We start from the raw sequence: 7,668 nt of genomic DNA, 5'->3' as shown, positions 1-7,668 counted from the left end.
ATCTTCACGCATTTGTTTTCTCATTTTTATCATGGATTTTCTAAGACGGTACACGTCCTGATCACAGAAAGCTCCTTCCTTCATGCACCTCTTTACATCTCTTATAAGAGCAGATGGATCTGGACAATAGTCTTCAGCTTCAGTCTCTTTGTTTCTCTTGAAAGCTGAGTTAGTTGTTCAGTGTTGTACACCACTGGCTGCTCTTCATCCTTATTTAGGGATGAAGAAAAGAGCAGCCTGAATCATTGGAGTCTGAAGAATCGCTTTCAATGTCTGAAACTGCACTTTCAGTCTCGCTCTTGTCTTCTTTGGCCTGTGTTATTGTCGTCTTACCTCTGCCTTTTCTCCTTTTTATTGGAGGAAAAATGCCTCAGTTTGCATTTCCGCTTCATTTCCAGCCTCGTTGCTTTCTTCAGTGACTGCTATATTTTCTGTCAATATTGGCGTAACACTGTGTTCATTCATGCCATCTATCTCAGAATTAACTGAAGCAGGTACAACAGAAGCGCCTGCAACAATTTCAGCCAGAGTCAATGTATTTGATCCAGACTCTACTGCCGCCTCAGAGACTGGAGCATCAGCAGAAGATGCCACAGTCTCTGCAGCAGGTGTAATGTCAGAAACAGCACTCTGAGCAGGATCAACCGCATCAAGGCAAGAATGGACCAAATGACCAAATTTTCCACAGCCAAAACATTTCATTACACTGCAAAAAAATGCTTTTCTTACTTAGATATTTTGTCTTGTTTCTAGTCCAAATATATAAAAACTCCTAAATCAAGAAGCATTTTTTAGACAAGCTGTAAGGATCCAAAATATCAGACCATAAGAACTGTTATGGAATTTCATGAGACAAGATGCAATGTTCCAATGGATTTTCTAATCTGAGAAGTGATGAAGAAACCAACTGTTCCACTGTTCTATTCAAATCACTTTTGACAATGCAATCACAGGCTGGAGAAACAGAGCTACTCAACAGCAGGGGGTAATGTTAAAGAAGTCACCCTTCTCCTTCCACTTAACCCCCCCTTCTTGACCCTTATGTTACCTTCTGATTAGAGCACATTTCACATAAAATGTTCAAGGTTTTAATATGGTGTATCTTGCATCACTATATTCATGTTTGGTATCATTTTAAATGTCTCTGTGTGATTGGTAAAGTGGTCTTAATTTTACAGTAATATTTTACTGGTATATGTTGATTTGGTTTTTAACTTCTATAAGATCTTGATAAGATGCTCTCCCTCCTAAGAGATGGTTAAGTCCTCAAATTGACCAGGTCAGGGTTTCTGTGACACTTCTATTGTCTTGAATTTATGGCTGTTTGTTTTGACTTGAGTATATAAGGTAAGATGTGCTTTAGGACGGGGGGAGATCTTGTAAAAAGACACCCCATTGCAGCATCTCTGAGACTTATGCTGCAATGTATTTCTGTGGTCAGGTATGAATCTCTTAACTCTTTGATTTATCTTTGATTAATGGATGTTGTATTGTTACAGTCTCATCTCTGAATTGGCTTCCTGATGATTTATTATGTAATTGTCACATCCGTCTGTGACCACCTGAGGGCGCTGTAGTGCTCTAGGACTTTGTAGGCGCTACAGTGTCCCAGGAAAAACTACATTTTCATACATGCCCCGCGCACACACCGGAACACCTACACTGACCTGTCATCACATCTGTTTTGTGTTACCGTTGATTTTCTGGACTATATATTCTACCATTCCACCTATGTTTGTCGTCGCGTCGTTTGCCTTCATTGTCTTCTTGCTCTCTGTAAGTTTGTTATTGTTCCTGATCTTGCCTTATAGTTTGCCATTGTTCCTGATCTTGCCTCGTAGTTTGCCTAAGTCTAGTTCGTGTTTATCTGTATCGTTTCTTGTTTTGTTGTTGATTTGTTACTTTGTATTTTTTGAGATTTTGTATTTTTGTCACTGTTTTCTGCACTTTATTTCTATTACATCTGCACTTGAATCCATAATCTTTTTGTTCCCGTTTTGCTATTGTTTTGATCACGCTAAACGTGACAGAACGATGCGACCACAATATGGATTTAGCAGATAATCTAATAATGCTTATAAAGCAGGGTAACCGCTCCGTTGAACGATATATTAAGGAGTTTTTGGAGTTAGCCCCGAAGAGCTCTCACAGTGACCTTTTGTTAATGATGTTATTTTCGGGGAGGACTTTTAGAACCAGTCCGCTCCCGTATGCCATCCTATGAAGAGGAGTGGAGCCTGTACTTTTTTATGGAGCATGCGCTGCTGATATCTGGCTCCCCTCTCTCTATCTTCTTATTGGAGCAGAACCCTCAGGAGGGAGGCCTGAGGAATGATCAGCAGCTAAGTCTATTTTTGGGGCCCGCTAATCTATCTTCGGGAGGGAGGAGAAAAGCTGGTTTGAAGTTGCGGCCTTATCCATGCCGGGCTATGCAAAGATCAGTTTTTTCTGAGCCTCTGGAGAGACTAATTGAACTTTGTGAGAACCCAGTGTCTGCTATAGCCCCACAGCACCCGCCAGTGTTGGTTCCAGTCCCAGAGCATGCTTCTCTTTCTGTTGACAACACCCCTCCACTTACTCGGACGACCAGACGGAGGACGAGTAGAAAGAGGACTGCTCATGCCCCAGAGCGCCTGCCAGTGTCGGCTCCAGCCCCAGAGCGCCCGCCAGTGTCGGCTCCAGCCCCAGAGCGCCCGCCAGTGTCGGCTCCAGCCCCAGAGCCCCCGCCAGTGTCGGCTCCAGCCCTAGAGCGCCCGCCAGTGTCGGCTCCAGCCCCAGAGCGCCCGCCAGTGTCGGCTCCAGCCCCAGAGCGCCCGCCAGTGTCGGCTCCAGCCCCAGAGCGCCCGCCAGTGTCGGCTCCAGCCCCAGAGCGCCCGCCAGTGTCGGCTCCAGCCCCAGAGCGCCCGCCAGTGTCGGCTCCAGCCCCAGAGCGCAGTACAATGCCAGTTCCATTCTGGCTTCTGGCCTTACCGGCGCCACCCAGGCTCCTCGCCCTGCTGGCGCTACCCAGGCTCCTCGCCCTGCCGGAACCTCCCAGACTACTCGCCCTGCCGGCACCAACCAGACGTCTAGCCCTGCTGGCACCAGCCCGGCTCCTTGCCCTGCCGGCACCACCCAGACGTCTTGCCCTGCCGGCACCACCTAGACGTCTTGCCCTGCTGGCCCCAGTCCGGCTCCAGGCCCTGCCGGTTTCAGTCCGGCTCTTTGCTCTGCCGACCTCGCTCGGGCTTCTTGCTCTGCCAGCTCCAGTCCAGCTGCCTCCAGTCCCGCCGGCTCCAGTCCAGCTGCCTCCAGTCCCGCCGGCTCCAGTCCAGCTGCCTCCAGTCCCGCCGGCTCCAGTCCAGCTGCCTCCAGTCCCGCCAGCTCCAGTCCAGCCGCCTCCAGTCCAGCTGCCTCCAGTCCCGCCGGCTCCAGTCCAGCTGCCTCCAGTCCCGCCAGCTCCAATCCAGCTGCCTCCAGTCCCGCCGGCTCCAGTCCAGCTGCCTCCAGTCCCGCTGGCTCCAGTCCAGCTGCCTCCAGTCCCGCTGGCTCCAGTCCAGCTGCCTCCAGTCCCGCCGGCTCCAGTCCAGCCGCCTCCGGTCCAGCTGCCTCCAGTCCCTCCGGCTTCAGTCCAGCTGCCTCCAGTCCCGCCGGCTCCAGTCCAGCTGCCTCCAGTCCCGCCGGCTCCAGTCCAGCTGCCTCCAGTCCCGCCGGCTCCAATCCAGCTGCCTCCAGTCCCGCCGGCTCCAGTCCAGCTGCCTCCAGTCCCGCCGGCTCCAGTCCAGCTGCCTCCAGTCCCGCCGGCTCCAGTCCAGCTGCCTCCAGTCCCGCCGGCTCCAGTCCAGCCGCCTCCAGTCCAGCTGCCTCCAGTCCCGCCGGCTCCAGTCCAGCTGCCTCCAGTCCCGCCGGCTCCAGTCCAGCTGCCTCCAGTCCTGCCGGCTCCTGTCCAGTTGCCTCTCCAGCGGGCTCGCTTGGGGTCCCCTGCCTTGTGTTTTTGGCAGAATCATCCGTGGGTCATCCCTCCCGCCCCTCCCTGGTGGTCCTCCCCATTTCGGACTGATTTCCCGGCTGCACCCTGGCTTCCTGCTGGGGTGCCTGACCCTGATCTGGTCCTCCCATCCCTCCCTTTGTTCCTGCTCCGCTCCGCCCCCCCTCTTGGAACCAGTCTGGGAGCGTCTGGAAGCTGCTCTTTAGAGGGGGGGTAATGTCACATCCGTCTGTGACCACCTGAGGGCGCTGTAGTGCTCTAGGACTTTGTAGGCGCTACAGTGTCCCAGGAAAAACTACATTTTCATACATGCCCCGCGCACACACCGGAACACCTACACTGACCTGTCATCACATCTGTTTTGTGTTACCGTTGATTATCTGGACTATATATTCTACCATTCCACCTATGTTTGTCGTCGCGTCGTTTGCCTTCATTGTCTTCTTGCTCTCTGTAAGTTTGTTATTGTTCCTGATCTTGCCTCATAGTTTGCCATTGTTCCTGATCTTGCCTCGTAGTTTGCCTAAGTCTAGTTTGTGTTTATCTGTCTCGTTTCTTGTTTTGTTGTTGATTTGTTACTTTGTATTTTTTGAGATTTTGTATTTTTGTCACTGTTTTCTGCACTTTATTTCTATTAAATCTGCACTGTAATCCATAATCTTTTTGTTCCCGTTTTGCTATTGTTTTGATCACGCTAAACGTGACAGTAATTGGCAGAATACAATTTTACCTGACAAATAAAATGTTAAGTTTTGATTAATTCTGAAGTTTTGCGAAGTCATTGTATCCAGTACATTATGTGGAGTCTCGTTACCCTTATCGTACGGCATAATCGAAATTGATTTAATTGGTGCATTTGATTAATCGTAGCCATTGCGTGCCGATAACATGTAGACCTTTTAATCATTCGACCACTGGGAATAGCAAGTTGCACGGGCTTGGCTAAAATCTGTTTATTTAGGAAATTAGGTGAGCGTTAAGGCAACCAACCTATCTAAATATTAGTTAATCCTGCATCCTCTGACTATTTTCAGAGTGCCGACATATTGTCCGTGAGAAGAAACGCAAACCCGGGGCGTGGAACTCTGAGCGACGTAGGTCCCTAATGAACGTACAATTAGAATATCGGACCTCAGAAAATATCAAAACTCTAAATTATATCATAAATGAGGAATGTGATCCGTTCTTACAATTAGAAATATAATCTAAAATTCGGAGCTAAAAAATTAATATAAATAAATTCTAATAAATAATAAAATTCTTTTCATAAGCACTAAAAAAAGGCTTACATGCATTAAACCTTCGACCATGCTGTTAGTTTCGTCATTGAGCTAATAGATGGACTCCTACAATACCCTCAGCAGAGAGTGAACTCTTTCATGGAACGCAAAAGAAAAGTGTCCCTCTAAACCAGGCATGTCCAAACTCGGTCCTGGAGCACCAGTGTCTTGCAGAGTTTAGTTCCGACCCCAATCAAACACACCTGGGCTAGCTAATCAAGCTCTTACTAGGCTTTCTAGAAACATCCTTGCATGTGTGTCGAGGCAAGTTGGAGCTAAAATCTGCAGGACACTGGCCCTCCAGCACCAAGTTTGGACATCCCTGCTCTAAACAAAAGAATCTCATGCACCAAAGGAACCTGAAAAGCATTCATTCAATCTTTTTCCTTCTTATTAGTCCCTTATTTATCAGGAGTTGCCACAGCAGAATGAAGCATCAACTATTCAGGCATCTGTTTTACACAGCGGATGCCCTGCTGGCCGCAACCCAGTTCTGGGAAACACCCATACACTCTCAGATTCCCCAACGCATTCATACACTATGGCCAATTTAAATCATCCAATTCCCCTGTACCACATGTTTGGACTGTCGGGGAAACTGGAGCATCCGAAGGAAACCCATGACAACAATGGAAGAACATACATACTCCACACTGGAATGACTCAAACCAGCGACCTTTCTGACTTTGAGGCGCTGAACCACCATGTCACCCACATCAAAGCATTATTGAAGTTTAAACAATTTCAGAACTGTACTGCTGATCTACCCTCTTCATCAGTGTATCACTCCGCCCGCAGCAAGTACCAAACAGAGGACTAGAGTCACTATAGATTGACAATTACCGCAGCTGTTAGACCACAATGTATATTTGATACTTTTTAGGCGGTAATGTAGTTGCTTAGACTGTAAATATGCTGTTTATTTACAGGTACAGCGTCTATTATAAAATGTGTTTAGAAGATTTTGAAAGTGGGACTTCTAGCATGTCGGTGTCCTACCTTGTCAGATTGTCCTACCTCCCATTCAAAAGGTAGGTCGCACATTTTGATGATGCAATATGCTACCCATCTGATTTTGCCACCAGTGTAGGTTTTAATGTGGAGTAGTGTGATATGAAGCTATAATGTCACCCTGACCCCCCAACCTCAGAGCCTTTCAAATACAGTGTTAGGCGCATGATCTGATGGGTGGGATACAACGTCAGGACACCGCAGACACTTATTGAAGCCTTGGATGTGTGTCTGTACAGTAGTCTGTTGTGTAGTGTAATGTGTTTAGGCTATATCTAAAGGCAGTGTTTGGTCACTTATCTGTTATTTACGCTAGAGCAAATAGATTTCACTGCAATGTTAAGTTTTACAGCTTAAACTTGAAAACTTGGTCGTTGCTCTGTAGACTGATTTACGTAGCATCTTTAAATTATTGTGTTAGTGTTATTGTGCAATTAGTGACATTTGATATGAACTGCAGTGATATTTAATAATAAAAATGCTTTGTATTACAAACTGCAGCATTGAGTGTGATTGGCAGGAGGAATGTGAAGGGAGCAAACTATTTCCTCAAGACATTTTAAACTACAGCTGAAACAGGGTTGGACTAAAATAAATTTAAGTTTATTGGAAAATGAATACTAAATAATAAAATTTTAAGTGTTTAAAAATAGACAACAAAATACAGCAGCCATATGTAACATGTATTACATGTCTGAAAAGCTCCAGAAGTGTATATTTCTGTTGCACTATACACTAACATTCCTGTTCACAAATATTTTAAGTTCCAGTGGTTTGTGTGTTGTCTTGAAGACACACCCTACAGTCATGAGAATCTCATGAATATTCATGTCAGCGCCACTAATATTTCAGGATATACCTGTAGATCACACAGGTGTGTTTTAGTGAAGTGAAAGAGTGAAAGAGCTCAGATTGTGTTCCTGCTGCACAAGAGCGTCTGTACTTCTGCATGTGAGTTTAACACTTCTACATTACGCTGATTTGTGGAGATGATGAAGGGTTTATATGTGTGAGTGTGATTTAAATGTCTGATCCTGAAGATCAAATCCTCAAACTCTGATTAAACATGGTGTCAAAACAGTCATTTAAACATTATGTCAAAAAAACTTTATTCCCATGAAAATGTTTGTGCTCTATATCAGGGTTACTTGATCATTTCAGATTATTCAGTAGAAAATATAACTCTTAGCATAGAGAGTCTTAAACTCAAAAGTAAAGTTAAACCAGACCTTCTAGTTAAACAGGAAGAAACTCTGCTGAAAAACAAGCTGATGTTCCTTACACTGTATTTAACACTTAGTTGTCAGCTGACATTTTAGTACATAATAACTAAATAATAATAATATTATTAATGGGCTAAAGCTGAGGTTATCTTGACATACTATTTATTTTTATTTTACAGATCCAATA

General features: G+C 45.9%; 1 protein-coding gene across 1 annotated transcript in view; it reads left to right on the top strand.

Moving 5' to 3' along the window:
* The first annotated feature begins 7,128 nt into the window (after positions 1–7,128).
* LOC137491565 (NACHT, LRR and PYD domains-containing protein 3-like) overlaps positions 7,129–7,668 on the top strand; it is a 43,918-nt gene continuing 43,378 nt past the window's right edge. Inside the window, exon 1 of the mRNA NM_001444638.1 lies at positions 7,129–7,209. The gene's annotated coding sequence lies outside the window, so the exon portion shown is untranslated. The remainder of the gene's footprint in view (positions 7,210–7,668) is intronic.

Source organism: Danio rerio, chromosome 4 (genome assembly GCF_052040795.2).
Source record: "Danio rerio strain M-AB ecotype USA chromosome 4, GRCz13ab, whole genome shotgun sequence".
In the NCBI taxonomy this organism is placed as follows: domain Eukaryota; kingdom Metazoa; phylum Chordata; class Actinopteri; order Cypriniformes; family Danionidae; genus Danio; species Danio rerio.
Note: the sequence above shows the minus strand (reverse complement) of the source record. Positions and strands in the feature narration are given on the sequence as shown.